At 37.1% G+C, this 22,594-nt stretch overlaps 1 protein-coding gene across 1 annotated transcript in view; it reads right to left on the reverse strand.

The window, feature by feature from the left end:
• DLGAP1 (DLG associated protein 1) overlaps positions 1–22,594 on the reverse strand; it is a 435,873-nt gene that overhangs the window by 256,934 nt on the left and 156,345 nt on the right. Inside the window, exon 3 of the mRNA XM_075142050.1 lies at positions 14,299–14,410. The gene's annotated coding sequence lies outside the window, so the exon portion shown is untranslated. The remainder of the gene's footprint in view (positions 1–14,298; positions 14,411–22,594) is intronic.

A 22,594-nucleotide genomic window follows, 5' to 3' on the forward strand; every position in this document is an offset into this window, starting at 1 on the left:
TTTTATTTTAATAATTAAAAGAGGGATGAATACAGACATCCAGAGGAGCATACCCTGGCCTTGTAGGTTCTTAGACCTATTAATATTCTGGGTTAAGAAACAATTCATTGCATTTCTGTACAGTAAGTTGTATTCTATGAAGAAGGATAATTAAAAAATACCTGGGAGTCTTTTTTTCCCCTCTGAAGCCCAGCTATTCCTTTATTATAACTAGACTTTCTCTTGCTAAACAGGAAACGTAGGTTTCCATTTAAAATCTGTTTTCTTGCACAAAAAGGCAACCCTGAAATCTGTTAGGTAACAGGCTGAAGCGACGGCAAATGCTCTGGTCTTCTGCAAACCCGGTTCTCCTGTCCCTACAATCCAGGCTAGGCGACTTTCTTGCTGTCAGGTAAGCCTACAGGATAAATTTCATAACTCAGACAATCCTTTTCTGAGGGAAGAATCATCCAAAGTGGGATGAAGTGAAAAGCCAGTAGAAAAAGGCGTTTGCTGCTAGACACGAGCAGTTCAAGGAGGCTCTCCTGCGAACAGAAAGGGCTGGGGTGACTGGTAGCACTTAGTCCATACTCCTTAACTGCTGAAAAGAAAGGAGGATGGAAAGGAGAAAGAATGCAGGTAAATATTTTAGAGACTTCCAGGCCAAGGGGAAAATACATAAATAAAATGCCTACCAAAAACTTTCCTGTTCTCAAAAGCAGAAAAAATACACAGGAGAGATACCTCACTGGAGAAAAACCCTGTTGCTTAAATCACATGGAGGAGAAAAAAGACATTTGAGGAATGCTTTCTAGATGTTGGCATTTAATGTCACAAACTAGGGTTCACAAACATACATCAGATACTACAGTACAAGCCTTTTAGTACTTCACGTGGACTCAAAAAAAGGTTTTGAGAAATATGATTGACTGTTGAAAAAAAAGAATACGTTCTTAATAAAATTTCCATTCTAAAGAACATCCAGGGTGTATAATACAGATGCTGGAGGACTGATTGTTTTTCTTAGCTTATGTTTTGAGAACAACCAAAGGGAACGAAAGACAGATTTCTTTTACTAAGCAGGACCACTTTCAGGTGGTTTCTTGTGCTGTTGTATTTCTTTATTCATTCAAGAATAGGTGGATGACAAAATTATATATTGCAACTCATATTGGAAAGCCACACACAACCAGAAATAAGTTCTGGGCTTAACCAAATCTTCTTCTCCTTTCAGCTGCTCTGCAAAAAAAGGCTATTATTAAGTAACAGTGATTTAAAAGACTTCCAATTAGATTAATCTTTTTAAAAATCTCCTAGTCTCAGCTCTTTGCCAGTAGTTCCTCTAGAGCTGTAGAGACAGGCACATCTCGGGGGGTAATCTGTCCTCATCATTCAGGGATTTGGTCAAAAACATTCTTTGTTGGTGCTATTTGCACCGCCTAGAGACAGACCATAGACAACTATCTTAGACTAAACCAGTAACTTCAGACTGGTCACCTCGGGTGAGATGTACTTATCCGTAGCACCCTGACTAATGCCACTTCTGGGAAGCATTTGAGAGTGGAAATTGAGAATGAAAAGTAAAATATGAAATTTATTAATGAGTATCCATAACGCAGCAAAATAAACTTGTGACTAATATTAAATGGTCAGTTCAGAATCGGTGCAATAGGTAGTACCTATTTTTTGTTTTAACAAAAAAAAATTAATTTACAGGAAAAGCTAAATGTTATATGCATTGAATAGAAGTGCTTATTTATAGATGTGATTACTGTATTCCCATCAACTACAATCTCTGGGTAGCTGTACATAATTTAAACTGTGAAATAAATAACACTATGCTATGCTACGCAATAACATTCATCAATTACATTGCTGATTTTTCTAGCCCAATTTAACACTCATTCATGCTTAGACAAATAGATGATCCTTGGCTGACCAAAGGATAATAGTTTCTGAGCTAACAACCTTCCCAGTGAGTACACCCCTCCACCAGCCTTTACATTACACCCCCAAGCAGAAGTTCAGCTATCAAAGTTGTAAGTAAAAAATACAACATTAGCATTGACACGAGCTATTTGTGGGTTAAGCGATGATGGCAGGTGAGAATTAATGGTGCTCAGCAATAGATTTATTTCCCAGAGAATCCCACTCACTGTAGAACAAGCTCTCTTTAGCCTTATCAAATAAAAGACTTCCTCCACAGTAAGCCCACAGTTAACACCACAGGAGACAAGCGTGCCAACAGAAATCAGCGATAGCAGAAACACTGTATTAGCTGGGTCTTGTCAAACACCTGGATTTAATGGCATCAGTGGGAATAATCAAAGGCTGTTAGTAGCCCACTAAGTTTTCCCTGTTCCCTGGAGAGTAACCAGTGCAAATCCAAGTCCATTTCCCAGAGGTGTTTCAAACACTGCGGACTCCCATCTTCCCTGATCGCTCAAGCACTGGCTCTGTCGTCCACAACAAAACTGCCTTCCTGAGACACCCACCTGCCCTCTAACATCACCATAAACAGTACATCTCCTCTTGGAGACCCCTCCTCTTCAGGACCCTCGGATCACTCCTCACTCTAGAGGAATATGGAGAAAACTAACTGCTTAATTTGTGTCAGGATATCAGGTACTTTCATGATGACCAGAACAGAAAAGTGTACTTAACAGATTAATAGGTTCTGCACAGAAATATAGCTTTTCCTAGCTATAAAGAGGTAGATTTTTTTTATGATTAAAAAAGAAATATATATCAATATAGCTAGAGATATTTTGGGATCCGAATAATATTTATTCAGACTGGGATATGAAAGTCCCAGCTTTCATAGATTTTTGGGGGGTCAGGAGGATTACTAAAAACTGCAGGGCAAACAGTTGAAGAGATTAAGAGAATTCATATAAGTTTAATCAAGATTTGCCAGAGTAATGTTTGATATATAAATAATTCAAGTTTGAAAACTATGCCACAAATTTGCATTCTGTTTCCCTGAAAGAAGACAACATAGCATTCATGCCTCATACATCTTCCCTTGTTTTAGTACCACTGTAGCTATGAATAAGACCATAAGCTAATATTATGCATTTAGAAGAATAACAAAAACTAGTAATATTTCAAAGTCAGAATTTTTTCCCCCTTTTGCGCAGAGGTCCAACTCCTCTATGGAAGGCATTTCATTTTGTAAAGTTAAAAAAGAACACTATATCACACCTCTGTAAAAAGCATTAAATTTATTCAAGATTTCCTCACAGAAAATAAAATAGGTTTTCATTTCTCAAACATACATGAAATGAACACAGTCTGATAGACTGTGTAGCAGCACAAACTATCAGTAACTGTAATGATACAAATTATTCCACCAATCTTTTTCAATCATTCTAACCAAGATGAAGTATCAAAACTGTTATGAAGAACCACAACATAATGATATTTTGCATAAAATTAGTAAATCAAATGGAACTGCATTGGAGACAGAACAGCTGTAATACAGGAAAGTAGTGATCTACCGATTCAATAAACTGCATTTGTCATTCTCAATTTGTTTTACCATTTGGATTTTAATTACAAATCAAGTACCTAATCTAAGCTGAAACCAGATAATTCAATTTATGCCAGGTATGTGTTTCCAGAAAGTAATCAATCTACCATTTTAGAAAGAGGAAGAAAAAGGTTTTTTTTTAGTTCATTATGATTAATTTGTTCAAATATGAGGAAACCATATGAGAAAATAAATAGAATCAAAATAAAAAAGCCGTCCAGAACTGTACATATAATGAGAGCTACTTAATGTAAGAAACATTTGATTTAGGATTTAAGAGCTAAGAAGTATTGGCAGTATTGATTTTTTCCTGTTCCCTGACAGCTAACCAATTAGTCAGAGAAGACACACTACAAGCACACAATCTTACCATAATATCATGTGCAGTAAAGATTAGTAATTGAAAATAAAAAACCCACCATGTTGTTGAAGGCTACAATAGTCAGGCAGTGCAGGATGAATAAATTCTTGTAGTAGAAGGATATCAGGATACAGCAATTATTTTCTGTTTTCTCAGATACTCAGGCTATTGATATCTCAACAAGAGATCAATTCATTACTCAAACAGTCTCAAGGTATTAATTTGTCTAACCCTAAACCAGATGCTCTGTCAAATAAGGTAATTTCTAAAACTATGTCGTGTTATATCTGGTTCTGTCATGCTTTCCCCACAGCACGTGCTTCTTTGCTTATTGTTGCTCTAAGACACTAACTCTTGTCATGATACTTTAAGAAATCTGACTGGTGTCACCAAGTGTCAAAGAGTCAAAGCCAGATCAGAAATCTTGCTGCAGGACAAAGTTCATCCTTGTTACATATTTCCACTGAAAAAAAAATGATCCTACAACGGTTCAATAGCATCTGCAAGGAGGTGCTGGTTTTAGTATCATAGCTCGCTTATTTCCGGTGAATAAAAATAGCTGCATCTCCTACAAAGTTGCTTAGATGTATCTCTCTCATATTGGATTGCTCCTGATCTTAAATCTAAGAAGCTTTATAGTCAACCCAGTGGTGTTATTTCTTTCTTGATGTCATACTGACTGCCTTCAGTCCTGCCTAGTATTATTTTGCTTTTGGGCAGATTCCACATCACATATTAAAGAAAATGTGTTTTGACCTAATCAGTCCAATTTGTACCTCCTGGGGCAGCTAGGTTGCCTCATCTCCTTGAACACACTTTCTGAGTTACATTTTCAAATGGGATAGAAAGAAAGAAAAAATTACATTTATTTGTTATTTTTACAAAATGCTTTAGGAAACTAGATATACATACACGCATAAACACAAATATATAATGTAATGTAAAGAAATGCAATATAATAATTACATTACTTCTTCTGTGCAAGCATTTCTCAGACTCATTTGGCCAAATCAAGAAGTGAACTTAATTAGTTTATCATAAAGCATCACAATTCAATTTTTACTGTGTTCAAAACCTAATTTTAACAAGGTCTATCCATCAGGAAGCAGTGCACCCTCCAGACCAGAGGGCATCTTCTTGTAGTGCTCTGAAGCTAAAATCACAACAGCCTTACAGGAAAGCATGACACTGCTCTGAGGCACGGGAGCACACTACAGGTATCATTGGAATAGCTGTAATTTAAAAGTATTGAAGTTAACAAGGACATATATTACTTTTTGGCTCACTTACATTACATTATTACTTACTCACTCACAGAAACCAAAAATCCCGAACTGCTAAGATCTACACTTTCCCTTTCTCAGTCACTAACTTAAAACAATCAACTGCTTGGACATTGGGCACCTTCAACTCAAGTACCTGGCTGGAATGTCTTGATCTTGAAAATGCAATATATTTTAAAATTGGCTTACACTTAATTCTTTTTCCAGCATTAGACATCACAATAGCTGCTTTTTAGTTTGAACTTTTATAAGCTGCACAAAGAAAACACACAGCAGTTGTCATCAATAATTTGTCTGAAATACATATTGCTTCATCTCCTTGTTGGACTTGATAGACCATGTGGAAGATCTACATGATAATGATGAGAAATGCAGCAATCTCATCAGTACAATTTTTATTCTGATAATGACATATAGTTCATAAAGTTGACAAATAGCTTTTATATACTGATACAGCCCCAACAACCCTATATTATAACCTTGTTGTCACACTGATGTCTTGGATAAACAGGTTTCCAAAATATCTATGATGTATCAACCACTACATGAGCACTTATTTCTCTTTGTATTTTATATTCAACTCAATTCACTTTTATACAAATTATAACCACTTATACCCTGAGTTTTTAACACTGGACTGACATAAGCCCGTTTTCTTATACAACAAAAAGTAAGTTTAAAAAACTGTTAAGCAGGACACACAAGTTATAATTTCATTAAGTGTTAATAACCACAAGCAGACTATTCATTTTCTACATTAATTGTTTCCATGTTGTTAATTTGTGCGGTCTTGCAAAAAAAAAAAAAAAGTGGTCAAGAAAAAACCCTAAAACCTCAATGTTCTGGGTTACTGCTCTATGCATACATAGTGTTTATCAGCAGAATTTGGATTTCTAGAGCCTCACAAAAGTCTGCTTTGTGGGTAAAGAAAACTCAGGGCAGAATCCAGCTCTGATTCCAGGGATACAGTGATCTTCCTCATCCATAGGTGAGCTTTACTTTGCTCTCCATGACCATCCTATTTCAGATGCATATCTCTGAAAAGTAATACTAGGAAATTGGCTTGCAAATAGTACTTGTACTGATTACAGATCTGGTTTACAGGACAGGTGGCTTTTAGCGATGCAGACCCTAGGCAGTGAAGTGTAAAAAAGAAAGAAAATAGATCATTTCTACGGTAAGGGCTACAGTGTCCAGTGACAGTGAATTTGCTGCTTGTACTGGTGCGTGACTGGATGTTCAATACGTCTATGTAGCCTCTAATTCAATGTAACTCTCACGGAGGTAAAATCGAGCCAAGCAGACTCACTTATTTAAGATCAAAGTTTCCTGGTAAGAGACAATGATCTGAAGTGAATTCTTTATATAGTCAATATTACAGAAAACCAAGAAATTCTTAGTTGATATATCTATCTAGTCATATTTCAGGACCTCCTCTGGTCAACACACTCAGATCACAGAGGAGGTCCTGAAACATGACTGACCTTTTCTGCTCTGGCAATCAAACCAACTGCTGAAAGCCTAACAGAAACAAAGCTGTTGCTAAGCTGCTCGATGCCATCTATGTACACAGGCCTGGTCTTTCAGTCTTTTCCCTACCAGCAGCAGAAGAATGGAGGTGAAATAGCATCCTACTGCTACAGCACGAGTGAATCAGAGTCATCTTACTAAGCAGACGGGGTGTAAGAAAACACTTCAAAACTTCAACAGCAATCTCAAGTAGTTCCTATTAGGTTAGAACAGTTTTTAGCTATTCTCACATAGAAATAAATGAACTCATTGACTCTGTGAACAAAAGAGGCCACTGGGACAATACAATCTAATCTGCTGTGTGACATATCACAGAACTTCTCACAGTACTCCACAGCACCTCCGATCAAGCCCCTTTTGTGAATCAAATGCAGCATACTGCTTTTAGCTTTGCTGCATTTCTAGAGGAACCCAAGAGATCTTGGTGAATTTAATGAGTACATTTCAAGGGTGTTTGAGCATCTAATTCCCTAAATTGCTTCAGCAATCCTAGCCTTAATTCCAAATGAAATCTTTTAAGTTACAAGAATCCACAACACTGCTTGGTAAATTGTTCCAGTGTGTATTTACTTCTGCTTAAAAATATACACTTTGCTACCATTTCTAGCTTTAACTTCCATGTACTGGATCTTTTTTGTCATCGCTTGTGAGTCTTAGAAGTTCAGTATTTTGTTGCCTTCCACAGTGAGAAAATCATTTTCCGACTCCCCCCTGAACACTGAACCAAACCAGCCATTATTTTTAGTCTCATTTGAGCCAATCTTGTGGCTTCTCCCAAAGTCTCTCCGGTTTTCAACAACTTTTTCAAACGTGAATACCTTAATGTGCTGGAGTGGCCATATTTGGAATAGAATGGTGATCCTCTCGTATTCATAAGCCCAAACAGTGCATTGACTTGCCACCTGCAGACTCTTGTTACAGCTGGTAACATAGCACACCCTCAAACACCTTTTCAGAATTTTGATTTATGGGATTGCATCATTTTGTACTCCCTTATTCTTGTACTGCCTAATTCTTAACCACAATATTTGTCTATATTTATATCAGTATAGGACATACAGAATGATACTTTACGAATAAACTCACCCAAAACATTTAAGCAACACACCCTCCTCGATATCTATCACTTCACCAATTTTTGAACTTTACTTTCGATGATTTTAGATTTTCTTCCACTCCTTGAAATTGTCCTGTTTTCCACATTTCACAAGATCTGAATTTTAGTTACTGAAAGAACTTCCTAGCCAGCTCGTAAAACTTAGGTGCAAATTATTTCATTGTGCTGATTTTGTAACACTGAAATATTTCTTCCCACTTTTAAAATAAAAACAGTAAGATGAGTATTTGCAGGAAATTTCTAGTCTAATTAAACTTCATCAAAGTGCTCAGATAAATTCATGCTTTAAGAACAAAGGCAATTCAGAAAGCTTCAATAATATACACGATTACATTTTGTTCTTGATGAATTATACTTTGTTAAACCATTTTCCTTGTTTTTATTCTTTGGTTTTGAGAACATAGTCACTGCATCCAACCATGACTGTCATCTCTCTTGAGCATTCAAGTCCTGAATACTAGAATTCTTTGCCCTGTACCTACTGTGACCCATTGCTATGCTATGTGACCCATCCTGCCCCTTCCCCAAATCATTAGCCAGTTTTTTAAACTGTGCCTGCAACACGTAAAAAGAAGCTAAAAGAGCTGGCAGAAAAGAGCAACAAAACAAAAGATGAGTAGAAACTATACAATAGAAATAAAACAGATTGCAGAAACAGTTTAAAATAATAAACATCTGGCATAGAGAGTTTCACATAAAATAAGGCTTTCAGAAGAACACCATTTTGCATTACCAGATAAATTGGAAGAGGTTACTAACGTACCTTGGCCAGACTTTCACTATTCAGTAAGGACAAATTTATCTTTTCATTTTGCACAGTACAGGTTCCATGCCTGCAACACTGAACTAAAAAGATTATCTGAATCAGATTTTTTTATGATGTTATTGCTTTAGCTGTTATAATCATATGAAAATATAAAGACAGACCATATAAGGACAGACTGTCCTTCCTATACTCTTTCCACTGTGAGAATACACGTGGAGCCCCTGATTCCATGAAGACATCAGGAGGTCATGAGATATTTATCATTGTGCCTACGTCTGCTTATGATGTGCAACGCAAACCTAAGAAAGACATCTCTCCCTGCATCAGCAGCCTAAAACCAGTGCCAGTTCCATAGATCAGTTTGTTTCTAAGATAGGTGAATTATTTCAGGGATATGATTTTATACCATGGGAGTAAATAGGATTTCCCACTGTGGTCAATTTGAAATTTTTTACTGGAAGAGAATGATGGGAATACAAGAAATGTTCCCTTTCTCAGAGTTAATGGTGTTATTACTTTGGACCCACCAAGCAAGCTTCTTACAGGCATCTACTTCCAATAGTGTGCACTTACTAAAATAGCCATGCTGGGGTGAATTCAAAGGCCCGTTGAGCCACTGTCATAAACAGCAGTGGAAGTAGATGCCTAAGGAACAGTATAGAACAGCATAAAAAGGTTGAATAACTCTGGTATTTCCTGGGCTAATGGTGACCTCTTCTGAGGCTTGAGACAATAGTGTTGTCTATCCCTAATACTATGTCCCTTGGCCTCAGGCTGCCACTCAACAGTCACGCACTCACAAGCAGGTCTAATTTGGCTGTGGCTTTCGCTGTAAGAAAAGAAAGTCACAAGGAAAGGCATTCTGAAATTAAAGGGCCATTTAGCTTTCCATAGGATTAATATAAAATAGGAAGAAAAGGTGTAATAAATAACAAAGGACTAGATGTTTAAATATTTAGCCTCACTTCCTTACCTATCTTCTACAGCCTCATACTTATCAAGGCAGTGGGAGGTGGGCTGGGAAGCAGGCAACGCTGCCTTGAAGTTACTTTCTCTCTCTTTTCCTGAGCCTGCTCCTCTGAGTTTACCAAGCTGTTTACTTTCTTATTTAAATAAAATGAAATTAAAAAAAAAATTTCAAACAAACAATAATGATTTAAAAATTAAATGAAAGATTCTGTTTTGGTACCTTGACATAGTTTACATAAAAGCATAAATAGGCATGTTTCTTTACTATTCTCTGATTAAATCTTGCAGGTGTAATGTAGTCATGATTTAAAGACAGGCGTAATAAAATAATTGATCGGAAGGTTACAAAATTTCTCCCTTTATTTTTACAGAAGTTGTCAGCTATAGAGAACAGAGCCTTCTGGCACTCTAGCACAATTTTCTTTACCAATTTCCCATCTTCCACCAAAAAAAAAAAAAAAAAAAAAGAAATCAGTCTAGATGGCAGAGGAAGAAGGACCGCACGTCCTTCTAGAATTCAGTCAATAAATAGCTGGATGACACCAACTGTCAAAAGGCAGGAGATCAAAGGTGCATTTCTGAAATAAATTTTGATACAAAAATGATTATAGCTGTGAGGAATTGTTTTCTATTTCTGATAGATGTGATGAAATGAAATTTTGTTCAGACTGATACAGAAAAAATGATGGCCGTAGCTATATCCAATTTCAACCTTCCTCTTTATTTTGTTCTTTTTTTTCCCTAGTTACATATTTAACTAGTGGAAGCAAATTCATCACAATGTTTTATTACTCAAAGATAAGCCTCTATAGTTTATAGTTATTAATGATTGTTTCCTTATTTATCAGTAGAAATGAATTTTTTGATACAATATTTAATCTATATCTCAGCACCTCCTTATTTGCAGTTTTTGATATCTTCTCCATCTATATACTGTGACTCGATTTTCCATTATGCCTGCATGGATCACAATTGTTGAGAGTTATGACATTATTGTTGTCACTACAGCATTCAAATCTAAGAAGTGCCCAGAAGTAGTTTCAGTATCCACCTCATCCCAAAAGATTATGGATATTCCCTGGATTTCTAACTTGCCACCAGATGCAAAAATGCATTTGGCTCTTTACATCTCATCATGTCTCTCTTGTTGCCCACATACTGTTGCTTAAAAGAGTTATCCCCATCTTTTATTTTGATTGGTTTGGTTTTCCCAGAAATAGAGAAGGGAGTGAAATATATCAAATGTATTTTCATTTGGATTTTCCTGTTTTGTCTAATAGACAGACAATCCACCTGTCTATCTCATTGTCATTTAGGTTTCTTTTCTCTGATTCATAGGCTTTGTAAATCCAATCAGGGAATTACCATTCAAGCTCTAATAAAAAGTCTTGTCTGAATTTTTCTTTAAAAAACCCCAAGCAAATCATGATCAGTTTTCAACTAACACCCGAAAGCTGATTTTTCTTTATATTTGATCACACTACCTTTGCCTCATCTAAGCTTTTGTGCCTTCTCAGTGTACTTTACCTGAGGCAATACTTCTAATTGTTCTCGTTACAGTTGTTATCTTCACACCAAGATTATTAGTAAAATACCTTACACTTCCTCTTGTACTGCATCAAAGATCATCATATCTTTTAACTGGTAATTTGTTCTCTATGTCTTGTGTCCTTTCTCCCTAAGGAACAGTATTTTGAAGAGCCTAAGATTGCTGCTTAATTAGATCATACAAAGCATCCGCTATCCTATCTCCCAATAAGACAGGAAGACCTTAAGATTTACATTTCTTTCATGCATTCTCCCTGTAGAGGATTAATTATATTCCTTTTGTTTGGTCTCATGAAAGTTCCATTTCTTCTGTGTCCCTAATACACTTCATATAGATTCTCCTCATCTGACTTTTTCAAAGCCTAGTCATCTTCTCCCTGCTGATAAACATGTCTTGAATTAATGGCATATTTAAGTTCCATCTGCATCTCCCTTGAACAAAATTCACAACAATAGAGTAACGTGCATCGATGATATCCTTAAGAAAATAAATAGACCACACCCTGTTCTTTCTAATAAATGTGTCACTAGTCAAAATACCTTCTTCAATGACATAGTGGGTTTTTTTGTATTTCTTTGTTAGGAGATTTCTTATGCCCCCACCTCACATCCTTTTGCCCCAAGCAAAAAGTCCCCTTTACAGAAGGGGAATAAACGGATAGGAAGTCTCCCAGAAACTGGTGTTTCTTCTAATAAACATCTATATCCTCATGGGAGTACTTAGTTTCAGTCATTTTGTCCATTCGGATTATTCTAAAATGAATGGTATTTTTTTGTGTAGTTCTAACAGTGTTTTGGTCACATTCATGCTGCTGTATCCCCAGTATTTCAGCCTTCCATATTTATGAGCAATCAATTAATTCTCCAACAAAACAGTGTATTTATAATAAAAAGCACTCCCCTCTGCATTCTCCAATAGAATCCTCTATATTGAAAGAATTCCCTGTGACACCTCTTCTTCCAACACACAGTGAAAAATGCCCCTGTTCCGCCCTCCAAGTGGTGATGCCTTTGCTTCTTGTGAGTAAGCAGAGGGTTGCTTTATTGGGAGGAATGTGCGTGTCTGTATATATCTACAAATACCCTACCCAAAATCTTAAATACCCTATCCAAAACTGGGTGGATCGACTGAATATGTGGACTCTATAAAACATCATAAGAAGGAATCAAATTTAATAATACAACTAAATCACAAGTTTACTTCTTAATCATTAAAAAAGGAAACTACCAATACTCAGGTGAACTTCAAGTAAAACTGTAGGGAAAAAACGGTACATGAAACTGTTGTTGGAATGCATCTGTCATGATGCGTGTGAACTAACAACATGTATTTTGGCATTTTCTAATTTTTGCAGAGGTGACTGCACAGCCTTAGTAACGTTCTTACTGCATCATTCTTAACTTTCTTGTCCCTGCCCAAATACAGGTGCATATAGCAGCCAAAGTGGAGCACAGCTGTAAGAAACTGAACATTGGGAATGCTGGAGATAGCAATTTTAACCAACCACAGGGAACTGAGGGGATGGATTTTTTTTGTGTACAAAAATGCATAGTAATTGACATAAATATATGTAAGTGATGAGTAAATGTATTATTACGAAAAACAAATTCCTAAGCTAAAAAATGCAACTTTTACTTGGGAAAAATCCCATCATTGCAAACATTATATCACCATTTCAATGAAGTTTTAGACTTTTACAGAAGGCCAAACTGAGGCAAAGGTAGCTGAACTGACCTAATTAGTTTACGTAGTCAGAAAATACATGCTTCTACTAGCGAGTCCTATTCTGCAAAGAAAATGCGCCACTTTTCTAACGTATACATGCCTTAGAAATACATACTTGTAATACATAAGTACATATATAAATGCTACATACGTAACATAGAGAATCATATCTAGATATATATTTTATATAATAAATAATCATGGGTACAGTTTTATGGCTATTGAAATGTTGTAGCACAATCAGTATTTTCTCCTCTTATAGCAAGTTTACTAAAATACAAATCAGTTGTTACTGCTGGATAATTAGATAACACTGTAATTGTAAGAAATTAATTTTTTTAACTGAGGTATCCATTGAAATTTTTTAAGTAAAGGGAAAGCAATGAATAACGATCACTCTGGAGTGATAAAGAATATTCCAGAGATGCAAAACATCTCTTTCAATATCTTAAACTTATGCTCTGCTCAGGGAAATTTACAAGCTGAAGTACAGTATCATACCTAACTAATCCTTATATACCCATAACCAATTATATAATTTATATATTAATTTAACAATATAATTAAATTGCTTGTTACTGAACTGTAAACAGTTGAACATAGCATAGTTCTAAGAGTTACTTTTAAAATCATATCAAATCATAAGGAGCATGACCACCATTTTAAAAAGAAATATAAATTAAAAATACTCTCCCTGTTTCTAATGTATATATGTTTAAGTCTGTCATGTGCGAATAAAGAAACAGGATATGGAACTGTTGATTTTAATTTGTCTCGATACGATTAGCTTTGTGAAATACCTATATTTCTCTATATGTAGACATTTCACCACTACTTAATTCGTGTTCAAGAGGCTAGAGGTCTGCTTATCTTCAGCATGTCTACCAGGTCAGTAAGGTCCTGGTTTTTTGCAGCTCTTAGTGAAATAAATAAATAAATTTTTAAAAGCAGCTGTGGAAACCATGGAAAAGGAAGTTCTTTCCCTACCAGGGCTTCTCTAGGCCATTTCAATGTTGCTTTCAAGATGCTGCAAGCACTCCCCCATGCTGTCTTCTGTACTTTGTTTTTGGCTCTGATCTCCTCCTTTCATTATACTCCTCCAGGTCAAATCAATCCTTTCCTCTCATACTCTCTAAACTTGCTCCATAGCTATGGCACATCTAGCCCTATGGGGCTCTACTCAACATTTAAGATTATATGCTACATTCTTATGTTCATGTAAGATTGTTGAAAATCGTTCACCACAACGTTCAAAGACACCTGATATTAACACTGTCTGCAGCCTGCAGACCTAGATAAGTACAAAGATGGGTTATCTTATACATCATTTTCTAAGCCAAAATAGCAAGCTATCAGGCTACCTTCATTTCCATTAAAGCACTTCAGAATTTGCAATCATTTGCAAAGCAAACCTGGAGAAAAACGAATAAAAGTGATGCAGAAACCGCTCAAGGAGAACGATCAGAGAGTAAGAAGAAAGGACTCACCTCCTTTAGTCAGTTTTCCATTTTAGTTTGTTTCAATAGTTAAAGAGGGAAGAGATTTTTTTGCACACTCTTTAATTCAGATGTCAGTTCCAATATTTGATGCTTGATTGTTCTGAAACACAATCAAAGTGTAGCAGTTAAAACTACTAGCCTGAAACAAGATAAAATTATTAACATGGCAAGCAGCTACGAATTCACTAAAAATCACAGCAGTGTTGAGAGGTGGTCCATGGCAAAATTTTCACATGGTACCACACTCTCCTCTTTGCAAGAAAAAAGCACAAAAAAAGAATATTTAGATTGTATAACGCTGCATTTGTGGTGCCATCTCACATGTTTTACTCTCCCTGCACAACGCATGAAGAGTTTGTCAGTTCTTTTACAGAAAGTTACAGAGACTAGTTACATGTGGTTGCTTCAGTAAGTCTACTGACTCTCTGCAAGCACATCCTTCCCACAGTCTCATCCTTCTACAATCTTTTCTCACACTACATAAACACCACAGAGTCCTGCTGCCCCTGCCTGGAAAAGCAGAGGGGAATGGTGAGAAACCTTGACCAAACACCCAGCTGTATACACAGTGCTTCCCCACCAGCATCCGATGGGCGGCAGACAAAATTGTAATGGCAAATCACTGCACATTTAAGTACATGAATTTCTTAAATTATATAAACTGAAAATACTTATTTCCAAGCCATTTTCTCTCTCTGGTAAGGAAAATGATATATATGTTTTTCCCTTCTTAGTTCTCCAGTACTACTTACTGAGTACAGAAATAAATGGCTTTCCTCTGTGCTCTATATTTGAGCTCTATGAGTCATCTCACTATTTCAAGTTTTGTTTCTAATCACTTAAAGGTCTAGCCTATTTTATTCTGTTTTTTTTCATGTGAACAATTTGTAAGTACAAGACAGAATAAGCACAAACACTTAGTCTTGTAAATGCAGTTAACAGCTCCAATCAAACTTTTACTGAAAAGCATATTAGAAGAGAGGAAAAAAAAAGTATGGCTAAGTGTGCTTTGATACTAGGCTCAAACTATACTGAAGTACGATCAGTACAACAACTTGTTCGACATGTTGAAAACTCCCAAGTTGTTTTACTCTCTTGATGCTCACTCAAAGAAACACCTTTACACAGACCACGGTTAACTATTGGGCACTACTTGTCAGAAAAAGCAAGTAAAAATTTTCAGAGCAAAAATAACTTGCAAATATTACAAACTCATGTTTATAAAGCCAGAAGAGATCAACCCGATCAGTGTGTCTGATGTCCCACTTCCCACAGGCTAGAAAACTTTCTTAAATGAACTCCTTCGGATATGGGACACACATCTTGGTAAAGCGTCAAGCTTTGGATTGCAGTTCTCCCAAATAACCGCTAAGAGGACAGGAACAGTGCCCATACACAAGGTAAGTTTACTTCTGGGAATACCTTAACCTCAAAAGCAGTCAAATTGACGAAGGCTGCATCCTGCCTTTTGTTACTGTCTTTTGATTTACTATGAGACCCATTTCCAAGATGAACTAAATTCTGACAGTGGTTCAGAGTCTCTGAAATTACTGTCAGAATAGAAACACATCCCACCAGTACTCCAATGACAGCACTTGGTGGTGTATACCTGTGTTTGAGGGCCTGCCTCTCCCTTGAGGTATATAACCATCTTCAGTGTATTTCTTCTTAAGTCTAAAACTAACTTCCCAGTTCTTTCTGTACAGTTGGTCTTTAAATAATTTTTCTTTCTTGGCTGGGTAGGTTTTTGTGTCAGAAGGGGGAGAAAAATATGTTTAAAGCAGAAAAATGTACAGTAAAACCATCAGATGGACGGTGGGATCAAGAGAGAGGTACAGAACCAGAAATTACTTTAAAATAATTTCAGAAATGAATAGATTTCCAGTTGACAGGATCTCTTTTGAGAGAGACTTTAATTTGACTACAATATTGACTACATCATAACCATTTCAGATTTTTCCCTGAGAGTATAAAATTGACAGAGTATATTTAATTGTAAGAAATAAACTGGATTGATTTTTCCATATAAGATCCCCTTAGGGAGCTTTCAAAGATAAACCTCCAAAGAATCAAATCGGGCAGGTCTTTATGCAGAGCCTTCAGTTGCAAGGACTTCTCTGAACCCATTGAAACTCCCATGTTTGAAGACGTGTGTTTGAGAACCTTGCTGAAGCTGGGCTCAAACGGGTTTCCCTTAGCTGACAGCATTCGCTTGGATAAGAGAAATTTTAGCTTCTCAGATATGTTTAGTGATGACAGAGACACTGAGGCCAGGCAATGTAAAGGTATCACCTGAATCACACAAGTGTTAAGCACACTGTAAGCCACTGCCTAAAATGTAAAAGAGGAGACAAAATCTGAGAGGAACTTTCTGCAACCATATATTATAAGTATATATGATACAGTTTTCAGAGATGGCGATGGATTAGTGTGCTTCAAGCTCTGTACTACACATGGTACTATCCATGTCAACAGCCCAAATTAAACCGTTTTTGCTTTAATAGTTTTAAAATTTGTTTAATTCTTCATCCCTTTTGCTTTTGGTCCTTCTTATTTGTGTATGTCCATGCATGCCAGCCTTCTCTGACCACTTCCCCTATTTTTTATTTGATCAGAGAGATACAACCAGAAAAGGTTCACAGAGGAGCAAGATGAGGATGGAAGAATGACTTCTGCATGAGGGACAAATGAATAGGGTAAGACTCTTTGGTCTATGAAAGAGAGAATTGAATCATGGAAGATTATGAAAACATGACTGGCATGGAGAGGGTTAGTAAAGCTTTTTTTTTTCACTGCCTCATTCTGCCCAATGCAAGAACTAGAGGGCATCAAATGCAGCTGGTTAAGAATCACTTTCATAAAAAGGAAGAAAGCAGAACAAAGGAACAAAGGGAGGTGGCTCTTTCTGCAATGTGCAGTTGTGCTGTGGAACTTGCTGCCACAGGAGGTCATGGACATCAAATCATGCCTTCAAGTCTGGACAGGTGTGGGAAAATTAAATCCCCTGAATTTAGCTCACTATAAATGTTCAGAAACATCCAGCTCAGAAGACCCAAAGTTCAAGGCTGGTGGCTAAGAGCATATGTTTGCCACGTTCTTATATTCTTTCTTTTGGTCTCTGATGCATGGAACAGGACATGAGACAACAGGACTTTTGACCTTGACATTGCAGCCATTTTTACAATCTTTTTATGGTACAACGAACAAGTTCTGAACATTGACATCCCCATATGGCACACAGGAAAAAGAGGGCAATTGAATAGAAGGTGGACGGGATTCAAATGTTGCTTTTTTAGACTGATAGGTTTACAATACTTTGAATGACATTTAACTGAAGTATAGAAGTACAAACTGTAGGATATCTGATCCCTTTTGGTTAGTTTCAGACTGTTGCTTTTTCATGAAAAAAGAGGACATTATGAATTGACTTTTCACTCAACAGACTGACCAGAAACTGCTTCATAGCCTACAGTCACCACCATAGCAGGAATCAGACTTACCTTAAACCCCCGTTTCTGATTCAGTTTTAGCACACAACAGTGACTCAAATTACCCAGGTATTTTACAGCAGATCATTTACAAAAAGCACAGTCTCAAAAACCAGCTTTTAGGTGGCAAACAGTAACTTCACCACCATTATGTGGTTGTAGCTAGATTTGGTCAGAAAGACACCTGGAAAAAGTGTGGCAAAGGACAGGAACAAAGAATAACCCAGAACAGGTGCCCAGGGAGCTTCTCCATCCTGGGCGATACTGAACACTCAGTTGAACAAGACACTCAGCAACTTGATGTAATTTTGACATTAGCCCTGCTTAAGTAGGGGCTTCAACTAAATGACCGCCTATAATTCCTTCCTATGTAAATTATTCTGTGATTCTGTAGTTCTAAGAAATAGACCCTAATCACGTCTGTACCACTCCTGTGCAGAACACCAATTCACAGTGTGACCATTATCATTAAACTAAATTTCAATGCAAAAATGAAGGGCAGGTCTTCAAGTGTTTTATTACATAGTAAGCCACTTGATTTCTCTTCTGCATCTTCATATTCCTGGGGTTCTGCTGTCATGCGCCATTTTTAATCAACAAAGAGATACTGTGAAGGAGATGGATCAAATTTTTACCTGATTTTTATCTTTCCCACATTTTTTTTCCCCACTCCTCATATTTTTATTAAGTAATTCATGGTGAAAGTGCATGACTATCCTTTTTTCTGTAAGCAATATCAGGATACCAACCTACTTTAACAGCCCAAATCTGTTCCATTACAAATATGTACTTAGAGGGGCTTTATATATAGTGCACCCTTTCAATGAGGGTACCTAGGGTGGCAAACGGCAGATAACCTCAGATGTTCAGAAGCAGCCTATTTCAGAAGATGAGTTAGTGCATATTAAGCCACTAGCATCAACAATTTTTTACTTTTTAAGCACTAGGCATGAACCTCATATATTTGCTACCCAAATTATAGCAAAATAGTAATAATTAGGGCAGTGAGGACTGCCTAGTAACTACAGGCAAATGAGCTTCTAAAAATTTAATTAGAACCATACTAGTGTGGTAGTAATGGGAATACCATAAAGCTTAGCAATGAGCAAAAAACTCAACCTTCTTCCTATAAAGCCAAGACTGCAATATTACACACACTTATTCCACCTCATTTGTAAAATTAACAGTCTCCCTCAGACAATTAAAAATCATGCTGAGTACTGAGCCACAGTAAATTACAAATATAATTAAGTAAATAATAAGAAAGCCCAAGTCCCTACTTAAATACGCTGCCAATTCAGCTAATCCAAGCACAGCAAATATTAATGCAATACTTCAATTTCTACAGCTCAGCTCCTGATCTACAGTAATAATAACACATTAAGATTTTGTCCATAGTCAGAGCAAGCCGCTTATTTTCCCCAAGACAACTGAAGCACCAAGCTACCAATAATAAGCTGCTCGTATCTTCCATCATCCTGCTGGGGAAGGTGGGCAGAGAAGACAAGCACTTTTAGTCTGATTGTATTTGCCACCAATTATACAAACACAGTCTTTTGACTATACTTTACTCTAAACTGAAAAAAGGCCAACCTGAAGCTATTTAATGATAAAGGATTAAAATCAATGCTGATTAAAGGGCTCTGCAAAGTGTGATTTTTAATTATGTTACTTTAGGAAGTCTCTAGACAATCAGTACTGGCATTCCCTTGTTTCTGCATCCAAAGCGGAAACAATTCATACCTTGAGAAAACCTTCTGATTTCAGTAGCTAGCACACCAATGAGAAAAAGTTTAAAATTCTCCATCAGTGATAACTTCAGATAAGTACTATGCAAGAAATGAAATGTGTCTAAAATTATGCTGACAGCACATGTCACTTGCCAACAACGTACACCAGTGCTGATATGTGCTGGTATCTGTTTACAAGCTCACAGAGAAAGGATTAAATACAGTTTAATTCATTCAAACTTAAATATGTATTTATACCACTATATAGCAGCATGTGAATGGCAGACATTTCACTGTCTCACAGCAGTTTTATTATTCTCGGTCCAACCTCATAAATATTAATTGCTTCTGAAACTGAGTTATAAGTCTGCACATGACATAAAGGAAAAATCCCAAGCACAGGCTTTCCCTCAACATCAATCCACAGGAGGAATAAAATATTCTCTATGAAATGTTCCTGCATCAGCACCAGCGGGAACTTCTGCAATCTCTTCTAGTTGGAGGTAAATGGTTTTTAATTTGCTCTTCATTGTAAGTGAAAGAATCGGTTATATAAACCCTTAATATTTCCAAACCTGTTTTGCAATAAGGAGAGGCTTCCACAGCTCCTCACCCAAGACTGCCCCACTGAGAGATTTTTCATGGTATGTGTATGAAGGACTTGGCTCAAAAGCAGGCAGAAAACTAAAACAGAGGCAACTTTAAAAAAAAACACAAACACGTAAACCCTCAATCTTCTGTATCCACCACCACCCCTAGAAGCCTACGTATTTTAAACAGGAATAGTTACAAAACGCAAAACTAACAACTGTCCTAAAGGGATGAGAGAAAGCAAAAAACCTGAGCGCAACGAGCGGGCGAGCACGGAAAGAAAGGACGCAGGCAACACCTATGGGCACAGCGGCGGCGTTGCTCCTGCCGGTAACTCCTCGCCCCGCCTCGCTCCTGCCTGCTAGGCGCAAGCGAGGTGAAACCCTCGCCTCGCACTGACCGCAGAGGAAGAGCCCAGCAGCTAACCCAAGCAGCGTTGCGGCTGCCCTGCCAAAAGGTCAACGAGAGGTGTCTTAGACCTAGCAACCAGGCATCTGGCACGCGTCCCAGTTTCAACTGTGTTAATGGCATGAGCAACGGAAAAAAAATACATAAAACAGCCTCATGAAATTTGTAGAGCACATTAACAACCAAGGTCAGTCAGCCTGTCCCTTGCTTCTAGGGAAGGAAACAAGAAAGAAAAATTTTAGCCCACGATGATTTTATATAAAATAATTTCAGCGTGAAGCACTGTATAGAGACTGGCCAGTCCACCTCTCTTTACCATTTGATAAGTATATATGTAGAGATATATTTATTCACACCACATACGTGGTGGAAGTCTCTACGTTGTACCTGCAGAGTCAAGTGAAATGTTATAAAAACCAACTACAGTTTTTTTCTTTCACATACTGTTGTGCATCTTACGCAATTTCTGCCTAAAATATCTGTACATCATAGAAGTGCTTCTAACACAACTCTGCCAATTTTTAAAAACCGGTGTACCTCAAATGAAGTTTCCACAAATCTCTAATGCTCCTTCCCAAATTATGCAGGTCTCCATATTCCTCACAAAGCCTTTACATTGCATCAGTTCACCCTCACTTCTGGGAACATGTACAGAAGCAAATATGTCAGTAGCACTGCAAGAATTATTGTGTTTTCAAAGCACTGTAAGTTTTCATCCTTCTCCTCCTCAAAACAGTATGACGGGCAGTAAAAAAGAATCAAAAACCACGGTGTACTGTTTTTCACAGTATACAGTGAAAAGTAGACAGCTTCAAAGCACATCTTCCAGAATCTGCACGTGAATTTTAAACATGTCTAGCTATGTTTGTATTGTATGAAGTCCTACTCCTGCAATCATTGAAATTCCCTTTGTTTTGAAATGCCAAAAATCTGTTTTCAGCCTAAATAGCAATCATGAGGCATTTGAGCAGTTTTTGATACTGAACATGCATCCAGCTGCTGCCGGAAGAAATTCTCAATTACACAGTTGGTTGAAAATACACCGTGTAATAAAGAACTTCTGCAAACAGTGGGATACTTTGATAATCTAGTCACAATTTTCATAAAGGTTACATTTCTCGTAACACAAATCAGTCAATGTAACAGACTATCTTTCAAAGTATTTAAGAGCACATTTATTTCTCTTTACCATTTCCTGGAGAAAAAAATGTTCTATTTCTTTTCTTTCATCTGGTCCATGTCATTCCACACTTGCTTTGGAGCAAAAGCAAAAACATCACTGTGGATATGTGACAGAAGCGATCCCTGCAAATTGTCATGGTCAAATCATCTGGCTAGGTAATGGTTTTCCCACACAGCATGCGATTTTTTTTGTTCAGTCATCATATATTGGCTGTACTTAAACTCAGGCCTTCAAAGCCGCCAAACAGGGCTCTGGATACGACACTGGATGTGGGAAAAAAGCTGCCAACAGAAAATTCATTAACTTTCCATTATGCTACACTGGGTGATAAAATGAAGGAGGTTTACCCCTGCGTGAATTCCCACCAAACTAAACTGTCTTAGTTAGTCAACGCACAGTAGAGATTGTGTGTTATGTTCCGCACAATTAAACATTCCTTTTGTTAGCAGAGAAATTGCTTTTTGTTTTTTTTTTTAAATCAGGGTAAGCCATGTATTTTTCCACCTTGGCAAGTGGAAAACAAAAGACCTAGGCAAGTTCAAACTGCCGTGTCCATGGAGCTGATTCATAAGTCTACAAAATAACCTCGTACGTCACTGGCATAAATCATGGCAAGTGGTCATATGCTAGTGCCTGATGCACATACAAGCAAATGAAAAATTACAGCATACCAGGTTTATCTTTATTAGCTATAAAGGAGTTACTTTTTTTTTAAAAAAAAAACAAACTATCAGACAATACTGCCAGCTGACCCCAACAAAGATTCTTCTCTTTATTTTGTGCTAATAAGCAAGACACATCAAGAGAATCTTATGGAGTCATGACTGCGGTACCTTAATCACAGGAGTTTGCTGCTGGCCTCTCTCTGCTCATGCTGGCTGCCA

This window comes from Calonectris borealis, chromosome 2 (assembly GCF_964195595.1).
Source record: "Calonectris borealis chromosome 2, bCalBor7.hap1.2, whole genome shotgun sequence".
NCBI classification, from domain to species: domain Eukaryota; kingdom Metazoa; phylum Chordata; class Aves; order Procellariiformes; family Procellariidae; genus Calonectris; species Calonectris borealis.